This window comes from Cricetulus griseus, chromosome X, assembly GCF_003668045.3.
Source record: "Cricetulus griseus strain 17A/GY chromosome X, alternate assembly CriGri-PICRH-1.0, whole genome shotgun sequence".
Lineage (NCBI taxonomy): Eukaryota > Metazoa > Chordata > Mammalia > Rodentia > Cricetidae > Cricetulus > Cricetulus griseus.
The window spans coordinates 113,582,138-113,597,998 of NC_048604.1; the positions used below are offsets into that span (position 1 = coordinate 113,582,138).

Below are 15,861 nucleotides of genomic sequence, written 5' to 3' on the forward strand. Positions count from 1 at the left end.
TTTGGTAAGACATTGTCATTGATATTTCTGTTTGATGAGACATTCTTATTATGCATTCTGCTTTTTTTTTTTTTTTTTTTTTTTGGTTTTTCGAGACAGGGTTTCTCTGTGTAGCTTTGGAGCCTATCCTGGCACTCTCTCTGGAGACCAGGCTGGCCTGGAACTCACAGAGATCTGCCTGCTTCTGCCTCCTGAGTGCTGGGATTAAAGGTGTGTGCCACCAACACCCGGTTCTTTTTTTCACTTTATTTTTAATACTATATTGTGATAGATAATCTCGGTTGTCAACTTGACACACTTGGGAAGTAGGACCTTCAACTAAGGAATTGCCTCCTTAAAGTTGGCCTAAGAAAATGTTTATGGGACTTTTTTGGTTGCACATTGATGTAGGAGAACCCATTTCACTGTGGATGGTGCCCACTCTGAACAGGTTGCATAAGAAAGATGGATGAACGTGAGTATGGGAAAAAGCCATTAATCTGCATTCCTCCATGATCTCTGCTTCAGTTCATGCCTCCATGTTCCTGCTTAGTTCCTGCCCTGATTGCCCTGGATGATGGACAATAATGTGGAAGTGTAAATCAAATAAATACTTTCCTCCCCCAAGTTACTGAACTTAACTCCTGGAATCCAGTTGCAGGGAGGGAGTAGTGAAGAGCAAAGGGGTCAAGACCAGGCTGGTGAAACCTGCAGAGACAGCTGACCTGAACAAGGGGGAGCTCATGGACCCCAGACTGATAGCTGGGAAACCAGCATGGGACTGATGCAGACCCCATGAATGTGGGTGTCAGTGAGGATGCCTCAGAAATCTATGGGGCCTCTGGTAGTAGATAAGTATATTTATCCCAGCATGCGAATGGACTTTGGGAGCCCCCTCCACATAGAGGGATACTCTCTCAGCCTAGATACACAGGGGAGGGTCTAGGCCCTGCTCCAAATGATATGACAGACTTTGAAGATTTCCCCCATGAAAGGCCTCACCCTCCCTGGGGAGCAGAATGGGGATGGGATAGGGTATTAGTGGGGGGGGCAGGGGAGGAGGAGAGGGAGAGGGAACTTGGATTGACATGTAAACCAAGCTTTTTCTGATTTAAATTAAAAATTAGAAGAAAAAAATTGTTGTCTTCCACTGCCAGGCTTCTGGAGCCTAAGACCACTGGGGCCTATTGATATTCTGATGACATACCCTGAGCAAGTGCTGCCTGAGACTCCATTGTAAGAAAGAAATGGGCAGCTCAAACATACAGGTTGATAGAGGACACCAAAAGGAAAGATCATTCTCCCAGAAAGAATTGCCAGGACCCTTTTAACTGACTTTCACAAGGCTATTCACCTGGGATCCACAAAACGTATAAGTTTCTCAGACCAAGGTGTGTTATACCTGCACTAGACAGCCTAGTGTGGGATGTCTCACAGATAGATGTCAGTTCTGTGCTCAAGAAAAGCCAAAACAGAGAGCCCTTACCCAGTAAGGGATCTGAATGAGAGACCAACACTCCAGTGAACTCTAAGAACTCCTATGGCCATGAAGGTAGCTGGCATTTATACCATGGACTCACCACACCCAGGTCAAAAGAGTGGAAGCCATGGATGGCTATGCCAAATGGACTGACTCCCTACTATTGTCCCATTAAAATTAACATTTCACCAGGCTCTAGGCCTTTCTACTACCCTGTCCCTCTACCTCCAACTAAGTCTCATGTTCTATTTAAATACAGGGTCATGGTTAAATTCCCACCTCCCTCAGGCTTGAACCTGGGAACTGAAAAAGATATATACAGAGGAGGTATTAGCTAGTATAACTATAGACCAGAAACCCATATTCATCTTGACCTTTGCTCACTGATGTTCACTGTAAGTGTTTGGTTGTAATGGAGAGCCAAAATACATGGGAGTTTGTCTTTTGAGATAGGAATATAGTTTACAATTCTATGCATGCCCTGTGGCTGGGTCCCCTAGTTGCCTAGAACAAGGGAGATTCCATTGCAAAAACGGGTTGTAAAACAGAGACTTCCTGAAAACACACAAATTATTATTTAGAAAGAAAATTCACAATAGAAAAATGTAATTCAATGGCCATAAAATTAAAATCTAAAAATTCCATTAGAAAGATTCTGGCCTTGGGGAAACAGGAAAAACCTGGGGAATCAGACATCATGACACAGGAAGGGACCCCAGGGATAGAGTTTATCACTCACATCCAGAAATCAGCCAGGATTTCTGGTTATGCTTAGACACCCAGCCCCTGTACTGCATAGGGATAGGAACTAACCAGACTGCTGTCAGCCAATTGACTGACAGCTCACTGTGATGGGGACAGACCAGATTAATGTTTGAGAACTTATAAGGGGCTGAAACTAGTCTAATATACAAAACCTTTAACCTAGGCATGTCCTCTTATTCTGATGCCTGCTATTCCATTCTGACTTATGGGTTAATTCATCTGGATAACAGCAATATTACCGAGCTCCTGCGACTACTTGGTGGGCATGTACCAATGGTTTAACTAAATGTGTCTCTTCTGATGACTTCCAAACTAAGTAGGCAGGTTGATCAGGACCTGGAGATATTAAAAGTTTCTGTTTCTTAATTAAAACAAGTTAGATTCTCTGGCAGAAATGGTCCCACAAAATTGGAGAGGTTTTTTAACTTTATTTTTTATTTATTCTTTGTGTCTTCCATATCATGCACCTCCAACCCATTCATTTCCCCATCCCTTTGTATCCACCCTCTGCCCTTGCAACCTGCCTACCCCCACAAAAAATAAAATTTAAGAGAAAGAGAAGAAAAATCAATAAAATAAAACAAAATAGAATGAATTCTAACACAAATTAGGGAGCCTTAGGCTCACTTCTCATGAGATAAAGGAAACTATATCTGCCTTTGGAAGAGACATGTTGTTTCTGTGCTAACTGATCAGGAGTAATTTTTTAAAAAAGCTTATCATGATTGGGGAAAATCTCAAAAAGAGAAAGACAAAGACACAAATCAATAATTGATATCAGTCTCTGTTCCATTGGTCCCCCTGGCTAGCTACTCTGCTATCAGTACTAGTTGGGCCTTTTATTCTCATTCTTATTGGATTAACAGTGGGCTCCTGAGTCTTAAACTATATTGCCAAATAGTATGAGTCCACTATTTGACTCATTCACAAAGAACAGTGGGAAATTTAGCATGCTCCCAGACCTTAGCAGGTCCCCAAATCTTAGCACAACTGACTCCATAATGGAAATATCAGTCAGGCCATAAAACTCAGCATGTAAACAGCGTCACCTGCCAAAAGTAAATGAAAGACCCAATCCATCAAATGACCTAGCTCTGCGACACTCTTTAAATGTACTAACCTTGCTTTTTGGCTTCTGTAGTTCTGCTTCTGGCTAACTGTTCTTGTTAACTGAAATGTGTCAACCCTGAGCATGGTTTTTGTGCTTAAAAGCTCCCCCTGTGAAAGAAAGGCTCAGGTCTACATTGGGATCCTGAACACCTAGTATAGTCACCAGCTGGCTAACAAAGACTTCCTATTGATTTAAACCCATGTCCCAGCAGTCTCCTCTGGTGGATACCCCACAACAAAACAATCTGGTCTTCTGATGAGCTTGCCTTTATATGTGACTTGCTGTTCCTTTTACTGTCTTCAATATAGTTTCTTTGTTTTAATTAAGACATGATGACATGGTTCTTTTCCGATTCTTGTCTTTCTTTTATCCCTATAACCTGTATATTTGGTCTTTTTAGAGTTGCGCATGTACCTTGGAATCCTTTGTCTTTGTTGCATCGTTCCAGTTCATCTCCCTTATCTTTAAGCTCAGGCATCCTATTCTCTCCTTGATACAGTCTATTGCTAAAACTTTATGCAGAGTTTTATTTGGCCTACTGCGTTTCTTTTCCAGAATTCCAGATTGTTTTTTTGTTCAGAAGTTCTAGCTCCTTGTTGAATTTCTCTTTCCTTTCATCCACTGTCTTCCTTTTTTGTTCAGTTATTTGTGTCTTTGAACATATTTCTTTTGAGTTCTCAGTCTGGAATTTCATCTAACTCACTTTGACTAAATGCTGTTACTGTAGGGTTAATCATTTTTGATTAGATTTCATGTTTCTTTCATTACTGTATTGAGATTTATGCATCTGGTTTTATTTTGTTGCTTGGTTTGTTGCTATCAGCTGCATTCTTTCAGTTGAAGTATTTGCAATGTTCAATTGGGACTTGGATTCAGTAGAATACAGGGTGTAGTTTGGAAAATAATTCCTTAGTCCAGGATCTCAGTGTCCCTGGTGTAAGCTCTATATTATTCCCCGAGTCAAATATTTACTAAGAGAGCAACCACAGCTGTTATGTATTATCACTATGCAATTGTCATACTAGTCAATTAGTAACAGTGACCTCTTTAACTATAGTAACTGTTGGAGGAAAAACAACCAAAGATAATATGAACTATACAACGATTTTGATTAATAAATTTAGGAGTTAGGGCTGGATAAATACTTCAGCAGTTAATAGAGCATACTGCTTTTGCAGAGGATCTGAGTTCAGTTCCAAGAACTAACAATTGACTGTAGCACCAGCTCCAGAGAATTCAGTGCCTCTGACCTCCAAGGACACCAGCACGCACGTGAACATACCCACACACATAATACATGATTTAAAATAAATATTTAAAAGGGATGAGGAGTGGGAAAAGACAAAAATTAAGTATTAGATGAACTTTCAAAAGAAAAGATGAAGATGTGTAAAGTAGCTAGGAAAGGAAGGCTTAGATACTCTTGTAGTCCATAGGTTTGGAGACTGTGGAGGATTATAATCAAGTAAACCAGAGGGGGGATAAGAATAGAAGAAAAAAGAAAGTATGCAGGAATAAGAGAGGTATCCACTAATTAAAAGAATCCTATTTTGACCTCAATTAGCCTTGGGGTTGACTGTTAATTGGGGAACACTACTTGAATGGTCTGTTTATCAAGGGTCCTGTGATTCTTCTATGTGTCTGTCCCTTTATTCTTCTGGCATTATTTGGACACTCATATATTATGTTATCTATGCTCACCAGGACAAAAAAAGCCTGCACTCTTATTGGTCTGAAGTTTATGGCACTGCTGTTCAGAGAGAACACCAAGCAGTGTTTCAGTGGCTCTGTGGTCACCATGCTGGGCTTGCCCAAGCAGGTGGTGGCCAACAGTGGTCACACAACCCCCTACTACAATTCTGTGGCTGTGGTTGGTTCACCTGACTTACATTCTAGACATCCACAGACCAGAGGACTGTTGGGATAAATTCACCTCCAATCACATAATTCTTGGCTTTTAGGGATTGTCCGTGGGAATTAATAGAAAGAAAAGAAGATGGAAGAAACAAACCTTGAAGATGGTAGAGTAGAAAATTAGCAGATAACTAAGCTTGGCATTGTAATCAGGAACCACAGGTAGGATAATTGTGAGTTTAAGGCTAGACTGAATGATATAGTAGGAACCTGTCTCAAAAAGGCAAAATGGCTATGATTATAGCTCAGAAGTAGTGTGGATGTCAACCACTTAGGGAGTTGTGGGTCAGCCTGAGAAAGACTGTCTCAAAATATATAGGGCTCGAGATGACTGTTGTACTTTTGATAAGGCCACTTAGCATTTTAGAGACTACTTCATATTTTTATTTCTTTTGCTTCCATGGTCCTTAAACTACCAGTGCTTCAAATATGTTTTCTACTGTTGTAAGACATCTTTCCTTTCCATATGAGGACATCAGGGCCCAAAGAGAGAGTCCTGGCTAGAACATGTCACAAGTGTATAGGGCTTTCCTTTCTCTTCAGGCTTGTTTGGTGTGATTCCAGGGACTGAAAGCACTGTTCCAATCCAGGCTTGCTTTTCTACCACCTGGAAGGTTATGTTACAATGATTTTAATGTGTGAAGATGTAGATGTGGATATAGATATATATATAGATAGAGATATATATGCTGTTGTTTCATTTTGTTTTGTTTTAATTAAAGAGCCAAGCACTTAAAGTCCTGAAAAGTTTAAATAGCTACTCAAAACACTGCCGGAAGAGTTCCAACGCCTGACCAGATGTTCCTCAAGATTTCTGGCAGTACTGAGGGCTATGCATCTTCTGGGAGCGAGGGACCTGAGGATATTGGCAAGCTGTCTGGTAAAAACAGTCTCCTCTTCTTTCCAGCCCATACCCTATGACTCTGTTGGGGGTGGACATGGGAGTGTGCTAGCTAGAAGAAAGTAATCTCAGAGTCCTCTTGCTTTCCTAAAAGGAACTGGTAAATTTGCCACTGGAGAATTCAGAAAGATGAGTTGCTTCCCCAGACACCTGGGCCAGGGTTCTGAGAAAGATGGATTATTTCCTGAGTGCTCCAATTACCTACATCTGTACATTTTAAATCCACAGAAGAACTGAATAGTTTAAAGCAGACTCTTAGAACTCCTCTCAGGGAAGCAGACTGGCTGCAGATCCTCACCTCTCCTCCAGAACCAATTCCCCAGTCTCATTCCCAGCTCTGTAGCAGAACACCTGCTGTGGATTCCCTTTCCTCTCTGACCCCATCCCCAAAGGATCACAAAGACCTTCTCCTCCAATCTTCCTTCCCCCCAACTCATCCCAGTATGCCTCTAACACCAGCAAGCATTCTCTGGAAACACACCAGCTGAGCAGATCAGGGAAACAGCTAAGTAACAGACCTCTACTCTCTCCTCTCCAAACCCAATCCTCCAGTCTCATCCCTAGCTCTGCAACAGAGCATCTGCTGTAAGCCTTCCTTCCCCCATCACATCTCCTGTAAATCCCAGAAACCTTCTTCCCCACATGTAGCTTTATCCCAGCCCCCAACTCCAGCGGGCACCTCCTGTTAACCCACAGGCCACTCCTGCCAGGGAAGCAAGCAGGCTGCCTATAGATCTTCCCTCTCCTTGTACTCATCCAGATCCAACTCTCAAATCTCATCCCCAGCACTATAGCAACCCTCTGGTCTGACCTCTCTTCACTGTGTCCCCCATTCCAAGGAGACAAAATCAGCAGATCCTGGTTAGACACTCTGCTCTCCTCCTTTCTGCAAACCCCTCCAGACCCTTAGCCTATCCCCATTCCCAAGGGTCAGCTTCCAATATGCAGAAACTCATTTAATCTGGAACCCCCAGTGGCCACAACTATCAGATCCACAGAAAATTTCCTAACAAGCAATACACAAACATCACAAAGAGACTTGCTTTGTGTACAAACAAGTATGTAGTGGTCAAATTTGGAGAAAGTTCCATGAGATGCTGAGAAGAAGGTGTATTCTTTTGTGTTTGGGTAAAATGTTCTGTAAATGTCTGTTAGGTCCATTTGGTTTAAAATGTCTGTTAGCTCCAACATCTATTTAGTTTTTGTCTGGTTGACCTGTCTGTTGGTTAGAGTGGGGTATTGAAGTCTCCCACTATCTATGTATGAGCATCAATGTGTGATTTAAGCTGTAGTAGTGTTTCTTTTACAAACTTGGGTGGCCTTGTGTTTGGGGAATAGATGTTAAGAATTGAAATGTCCTCTTGGTGGATTTTTCCTTTGATGAATATGTAGTGTCTTTCCCTAACTCTTCTGGTTAGTTTTGGTTCGAAGTATCTTTTGTCAGATATTAAAATGGCTACACCAGCATGTCTTTATTCATTCAACAATTATTTATTGTGTGGACTATGTAGAGGCATTGTTCTAGTTACAGAACATGACAGTAAGAGATAAAGCAAACAAATGTCCCTGTACCTGTGAAGTTTGTGTCTTACGGGGAGGAGTGAAAAATAGCAAGGGCAATAAAGAAGTGAATCTCTAGTTTATTTATTTGTTTACCATTTACTTATTACTCTGGTAAACACAAATGTTAGTGTTTAAAAGAAGGTTAGTGTTAAATGGAGAGGTCAAGAATTTGGGAATTTGAGTAAGGACTCACAGCTTGGAATTGATACAGCGTAGGCAAAGAGTTAGGTATCCGAGAACAGAGCAAAACTGCAGCTATATCTTGATAACTGTGTCTGAAGATCAGAATGTCCAATTGTGGATGAATGTCCTTGAAGAAGGCCAGGTGATGGTGGTGCATGCCTTTAATCCCAGCACTTGGGAGGCAGAGGCAAGCAGATCTCTATAAGTTCGAGGCCAGCCTGGTTTACAAAGCAAGTTCCAGGACAGCTAAGACTGTTACACAGAGAAACCCTGTCTCAAAAACTCAAAAAAGTAAAATAAGAAAAATATCCATGAAGCTTCAGTTAGATGGTTCTCAATATATCACACATGCATATAAAATAAAAAGGGATCTCCAACCTCAAAATATCTGACATCGTTGTAATATCACCTGCATTGCTGATTTGAAGGCCCTCCCCATTTGTGGGGACCATGGGAGAAGATATTCTGAAAGGGGGATCAGATCCACAACGATTTAGGATAGAAAACAAGGGCACCTATGGATATGCCACCACCACATAAATAGTCAAATATTATCACAACTATTAATAAACAACTTTAAAACCCGTAATTTACAACCTATATTAGGCTGCTCCCTGCCTTGGGGCAACCCACTCTAATCTCTCTTTGCAGTGTTCGCTTAGCTTTGCTAAATTAACTTCTGCTCAAACTGTCTATGTCTCTTGACTAAATTGTTGTTTGTTTTTTTTTCACGAAGACAAGATCTGAGAGACCCCCCATAACATTGCCAGATTATTTCAAAGTTTTAAGAGTGAAGTAAATAGGGGTGTAGCAAAAGGTGTTAGAATGGAAATGGAAAGTATTAGATACAGTGGCTAAAAAAAGTTTCACTGGTGCAACACCTGCATACTGATCCTCATCAGGAGTCTGAGACTCCGATGGCAGGCGTGGTGGTGGGTCCAGAGCTGGAGCCCTGAATCGGGTGGCATTCTGGCGTGCGGTGGCAAGCTCTGTGACCCTGCGAGATGAATGGGGCCCAAGGTAACACAGGGCAGTCCGACCCTGTGGAGCAGTCCCACCAAAGCAGAGTTTCCTCCGTGGGAGCCTAAGCTGATGTCCTGGTGTACCTGGCTGATGACACAGTAGTGCCCCTGGCTGTGGAGAATCTGTCCTCTATCAGTGCCCATGAACTGCACCGCACAGTCCATGAGGTCCTGCAGCTCCCAGATGTGGTCCTGGAGACCTGTGCACTCTGGCTTGTCTCCCCTCTTGTAGAGGTGCAGTTGAAACTCAAGCACCAGCCCTACAAGCTGGGCCACCAGCAGCCAGAGCTGCTGCTGCACTTCACCAAAGCCTCTGACGATGATGTGGCCATGGATGAGCCTTCCCTTCAGTTCCGAAGGAATGTTTTTCCCAAAGTGCTGAGAGCTCCAGATCTATGATGAGGAGGTCTTGCGTCTGTTGTCTGTTCTATGAGGAAGCCAAGGGCAATGTGCTGACTGCTCGGTACCCTTGTGACCTGAAGGACTGTGAGGTGCTGGGTGCCCTCGTGTGCTGTGCGCAGCTTGGGCCTTACCAGCCTGACCAGCCTGCTGCCTGCACTCTGAGGGAGAAGTTGGACTCCTTCCCTGCCCACCTCTGCAAATGAGGCCATGTCCTCTTTGATGCCTTCCGGAGCAGTGGGGCCAAGACTGGGCTGGGTGAGCAAGGTCGGCTGAATGCCTACCGCCAGGTAAAGGAAGCCAAAGGCAGTGACAGTGAGCATGAGACCACCTTGGGTTGCCACTATCACGCCTACCTCCTCAAGTGCTATGAGCTGCCCTTCTATGGGTGTGCCTTCTGCCATGGTGAAGTCGACAAGCCAGCCCAGGGCTTCTTGCATTGGTGTGGGTGCAAACCAGTGACTCTGGCTATCAGTCTGGAGGAGGAAGGAGGAGGAGGAGGAGGAGGAGGAGGAGGAGGAGGAGGAGGAGGAGGAGGAGGAGGAGGAGGAGGAGCCTGTCCTGTGGCTAGAGTTTGATGGTGACAGTGAGGGCACTCCTATCAACAAGTTACTGAGGATCTACTCCAAGCAGATTGAGCTGATGAGTGGCCTCATTGAATATTGCATTGAGCTGACCCAGGCTGTTGAGTCTGCTCTGCCCCAGGAGAGCGCATCTGGCCCTCAGGAAGCTCCCAGCCCATCTCCACCTCCCACTTAGCGCCCCAAGCTGCTTAAGCTGGGTAGTGTGGTGTGTAGCCAGATTCAGCATCTCTCCATCATTGGCTATGTGGAAGAAGGCAAGGGGATCAAGCAGGTGAAACCAAAGTGCACCACATCTGTCTTCAGCCAGCAGCTCTCCACTAGCCAGGGCAGCTACACCATGGTATAGCCCACTGAGGACAGCCTGGAGCAGAGCTGAGGAAAGCCATGCCTGACATCTGGGTGCCCAGATCTGAATAGGCACTGCCCTAGGCAGCACTAAGCCCCATTAGTCCCAGAGGCTGAGGACCTAGGGCAGTGCTGTGCAGGGTCTGCTGACAAAGGAATGTCCAAGCCTGACCTGAACCTGACTGGAAAGAGCTGGCCTGCAGCCCTTTCTACAACCTGCTTCTTCCTGAACTCCAAGCCCAGAAGCTGACTGGGACCCCAGCTGCCCCTCCTGCTCATCCCCAAGTGGACTGTGTCTTCTCTCTGAAGGGACTGCTGGCAGTTCCTATGGCAGGTGACTGAAGTCAGAGCTCAGGACCTGCAAGTTCAGTGTTTGCCTTTGGTCTCTGGGACCTTCGTGACCTTATTTTGCATTCCTTTTGCTGACATTTCACCCACACAGCCAGGACAGGCTGCCACCTTCTCTCCTAGGGTGTGTGGGAATGGAGGGAGTCTCTGCAGGCAGAGACTGAGCAGTCAGGCTGCCTTGCTGTGGCCTGTGTTGCTGGTCTCTGTGCTGAATGGTGGCTGTCCTGAGGACTGGCTCCACACTCCACACAGGAAAAGCCCCCCTGGCAACCCCTTAATACCTCCCTGGGCTTGAATGTTTCTGTCACATACCTGCCATCCCCATTGTTTTCCTGTGATGTGGATCTCAGGGAGTTATATTTTCATCTTGTCTCATCTGCTTTGAGTGGTTAAAGCCTAGGACCTGGTGACTCACTGGATCCCTTTGCTAGCCTCAGCACTGCACTGGGCTTCCCTGAGACCAGCCACACTAACTCAAGCCTTCTCTCCTAAGGCTATTGTAAAGAGGGCCCAGTTCTGCCACCCCCTCCATGCAGCAGTGACTGCTCTAGAAAAGAGCTGGTCCAGGGAGGGGTGCTTTCCTGGCCCTCCAGCCCCTCCTGGTGCATGCACAGCTCTCAGTACTTCCTGGGGATTCCCACCATGTCCCAGAGACACAGAGCTTAGCTTTGTCTTCACAGTGGAAAGCCACAGAAATGCAAAGCCTCACATTTCTCTAAGTGAAAACAGCTTACCTGCCCAGTGAGTTCTCCGGAGCAGAAAGAAAAGGCTGGCTTAGCTGTTGGAATGTCTGTCTGTAGGGTGATGTCACCTGCCACTTGTCAAGCCTCTTGGCATCATATGCCTTCCCAGAGCTACCAGCCCACTCTCTTGGTGACAGCCTTGGTCATCTTGACTGCTGTTGATGACTCCAGGTATGTTATGTGAGGGGCCAGGACATGTTCATGTGGGTACACAAACTATGCATTTCCATTAAGTATCACTTGTGCCTTCACCTTTTGGGACAGAGCACTGTGACTAAATGTCCCGAGTGTCCTCAGTCTTTCCTGTCATTTGACTTATTAATAAAATCAGTGCCAATCCCCCCAGAAAAGAAAGTTTCACTGAGAAAATGAATTTTGGTTAAAGATATGAGGAAATAAAGACAATAGTCACTTATACATCCCAGGGCAATTTGCACACATTTATATAAATAGTCATTTATGCATCATCTTCTAGAAAGAAGAAGCAGAAAATGATCAGGGCTTTTCTAATGGACAAAACAGGAAGCCATCAGAGAGAGGTTTGGGGTAGAAAAATTATGTGACATTTATTTATAGTAGTTGACAATAGACCCCAGGGCCTATATACTAGATAAGTGCACTACCACTGAGCTAAATCTCCAGTTCTGTGATGTTTTAGTTTTACTTTTTAAATTTTGTATTTATTGGGGGCATGCCATGACATGCATGTGATGTCAGAAGACAACCTACAGGTGTCAAAGCCCACACAGCTTTTTGATTGACCTGACTAGGGTGACAGGAAATAAACAACAGACACACACACAGAAAAGATGGAATCAGGTGGGCCATGTGCTCTGATGGACATGACCAGCAGCTGGGAAACTCAATGAGTTTATTACACACAGCTCAACAAGAAGGCAGGCAGGTTAGATAATCTTGGTAGGGGGCTCTGTAGAGGAGCAGTCCCAGGCTGAAGTCTTCCTGGAGAAGGAAGCTGAGGTTGACACTTTCTGCACCGGCTGTCACCATCTGTCCCGCGCTACCGTCTCGCCAGCAAGAATGACGCAGGACATTCAGGATCCTTCTGTAGTAAAGCTTTAATGCATCTTGAGAGGGAGAGCATAAGCTTACAGAGCAGAGACCCCGAACTCCCAAAAACCCATCCCTTATATAGGCTGGCAACTGCCGCCTCGGACGTGTCACCCCCTGACTGGCTGCAGCTCATCGGATCATATGACGCCACGGGAGAGGCAGAGACCAAGGGATGGAAAGTTACCCAGCACCTGCGCATTAACTTGTTTACCATTCGGTGCCTGCCGGATGCAGGCGCCATCTTGTAATGGAGAATGCAGGGACGGCTCCCTACATCTCCCCCTTTTTTATTAATTAATGATAAGGCTTCATATTTTTACAAGCAAATAGGTCACCCATATGTTGAGGGATAGAGGCAGAGGTTGTACCTTCCCAATCAAACATTAAGACTGTGTACGAGAGTCGCCATTAGGCTGTTAGCTTGACCCGAAGCGCTCTCGACCTGTCCTCTGCCGTTTTTCTGGGAAAGGGAGACTAGGGCAGGCAACCCTTATGCAGGACAACATGCCTCCCAGAGAAGCCTGCATACTGGGCAACTCTCTGTGCGATGCCTTGCTCCACATCCCTCATGGGCTGCTCAAGCCAGACACTCTACCCTGTGCAATGAGCCTAGGCTCCGGGTGTGCAAGAGCTGTCTGGCCAGCGGCCTATTGCTTAAGTATTGTTAACCAAATGTCAGTGGAAGCCCCTTGTTCCAAAGCTACAAGCGCTTGGGCGATAACCACCTTGTCTCTCTTAGTTTGAGCCCTGAGCCTACAGACCAGCCAGAGAAGCAACACCAATCCGCAGCAAACGGCTGCACCAAACAATCCCACCCCCACCCATTCCTTAAAATAGGAGACAGCTGAAGCGATCCATGATGACAATCCCTCCGTCAAGGACAGGTCAAGGCGCGTGGAGTTAATCTGGATAATAGCGGCTCTCAACTCCCGAAGCGTTTGCTCAAATTTGGAGGTCCAATTCTGTAACATGAACTGAGAAAGGCTTTTAGACAAATTAGCTGCTTTGGTAAAATTTTCATATTGGATGGAGGTGACATATAGGCCGGGGAGCTTCTGCTCACAGCCTAGTTGGGCCATCTGCCATAATATGTCCAATTGTTCCACATCTAAAGCAAGTTCTTTTATCTGGCCCCTTAAGGGGGCGCTTTTGAGACTGTAGGATGGCAGTAGCTAACCCTGCATTAGTAAGGGGTCCCCCAAGTTCTCTACAGACCCTAAGCCAATCTTGTAATCCTTTGTTTTTTCTCGGGGCTATAGCTGCGCGACATTCTTGGGAGGCCTGTTCAAAGATAAGTTGCTCAACAAGAGGTGCGGCCTGCTCAGAATCGCCAAAGATCCATCCCGCTGCCTCTGTCATCCTTGCTACAAAATCGGAGAAAGTCTCCTGGGTTCCTTGAATGATTTTAGTAAGCTGATTGTCAACCCCTCCTTTCTTGGAGAGCACCTTTCAGGCCCTAATGGCCGCGTTGGCGATTTGTGGATAAGCGCCCCAATGATAATTTGTTTGATCAGCTGCAAAACGACCCTGGCCCGTTAACAGGTCGAATGTCCATAGTTGTTGCTCAGGAGTTAAGGCCGTCGCGTTAGCTCTGGCCTGCTCTTGGGCGGCCTCATGCCAGAGTGCTTTCCACTCCATGTATTGGCCCATGCTGACAAGCGCAGCTTTTGTGACCATCTGCCAGTCAGATGGCGTCAAGGCATTTAGGGCAAGTCTATCCAATTGTGTAAGAGTAAAGTTGGCTGTGACTCCATATTTCCTGACTGATTCTGCCAATTCTTTTATCTGATTATACTCCATGGGTGCATGCATACACTCTCCCTCAATGCCCTCAAAGATGGGAAAAGCGAGGCCCAGCTTTCTTTTTACCTTTTCTGGAAGAAAGGAATAAGACTTCGGGCGCCTCTCATAGGGAGGGGGCGCCGAAGGAACAACCTGTGAGACTGATGCTTGAAGCTGCTGCCTTCGAGGTTCTTTGCTATTCTGCCTATGCTCATCCAGGTGGTATCTTTCTTCCTCATACCTGGCAGCTTCCTCCTCTAATTCGGCCTCTTCATCAGTATCTAAGACCTCATCTCCTGAGCTTTCAGAGTCATCAGAGCTATCAAGATTTAAGGCTTCAAGCTCATGTACAGGGCATAAGCCAGCTCCTCCCTTTAATTTAATAACAGGGGAAGGATCCCTAGGATCTGACAAATACACTTCCTTGTCATTAGACACACCGGGAGGGCCTTTTTCCTTTTTTGTGGACGGTTTTTTTCTTGTGCGCACCCAACCTCTCACTATGTTCGGTTTCTGACATGCTATTCTGGACCTCTTCAAGGGTGCTACAACAGCAAAAAAGATCGACAATCCCAAGCCAAAGTCCAGAAAAGACATACCTCTCCGAATCGTACCTGCCTGCAGTTCTGAATCCTCCTTGTAGCCAAGGGCTCTCCGATGGTGCTGACGATGATGAGGTCTCGATTTCCCGGGTTTCGGCACCAGTTGTCCCGCGCTACCGTCTCGCCAGCAAGAATGACGCAGGACATTCAGGATCCTTCTGTAGTAAAGCTTTAATGCATCTTGAGAGGGAGAGCATAAGCTTACAGAGCAGAGACCCCGAACTCCCAAAAACCCATCCCTTATATAGGCTGGCAACTGCCGCCTCGGACGTGTCACCCCCTGACTGGCTGCAGCTCATCGGACCATATGACGCCACGGGAGAGGCAGAGACCAAGGGATGGAAAGTTACCCAGCACCTGCGCATTAACTTGTTTACCATTCGGTGCCTGCCAGATGCAGGCGCCATCTTGTAATGGAGAATGCAGGGACGGCTCCCTACAACCATCTGTGCTCAGACCTGGGGAAGGCTTTACCATTAACTTGAACATGACTCAGAGAAGGCCTTGCCATCCCCATGGGTCTGATTCAGTAGTGTCCTTGACATGGTCCTGTTCATGTCACGAATGATCATTCATACAGGGCAGGGTTACATTGTTCCCTACTTAGAGGAGTCACTTCTTTCTTTGTACCATGTGGACGCTGGGGATGAAACTCAAACCATCAGGCTTGACAAGAAGTGCTTTTATCTGCTGAGTCATCGTGACAGCCCTGTGATAGATATTTTAAAAGGAACATTCTGGCTGTTCTATGGAGAAAAAAGACTAATGAAAACCAAGGACAGGGGCTGGAGAGATGGATCAACAGTTAAGAGAATTTGATGCTCTTCTAGATGACCAGTGTTCAGTTACCAGATGTTGTGTGACAGAATTTTCCTAAGGAGCTATCACACACACACACACACACACACACACACACACACACACACACACACACACACACCGCTACTTACTCTAGAGAGATAACTCAGGGCAGACTGAAGTAATGACTATTATACAAACTCCAACTTTGCGAACTGATGAGGTTTCAATTGAGATGACTAACAGGAGTGTGGGTAAGTGGGTACTTTTA

At 45.5% G+C, this 15,861-nt stretch overlaps 1 pseudogene; it reads left to right on the forward strand.

Moving 5' to 3' along the window:
* The first annotated feature begins 8,900 nt into the window (after positions 1–8,900).
* LOC113837759 lies at positions 8,901–10,277 on the forward strand (annotated as a pseudogene).
* Positions 10,278–15,861: the final 5,584 nt, after the last annotated feature.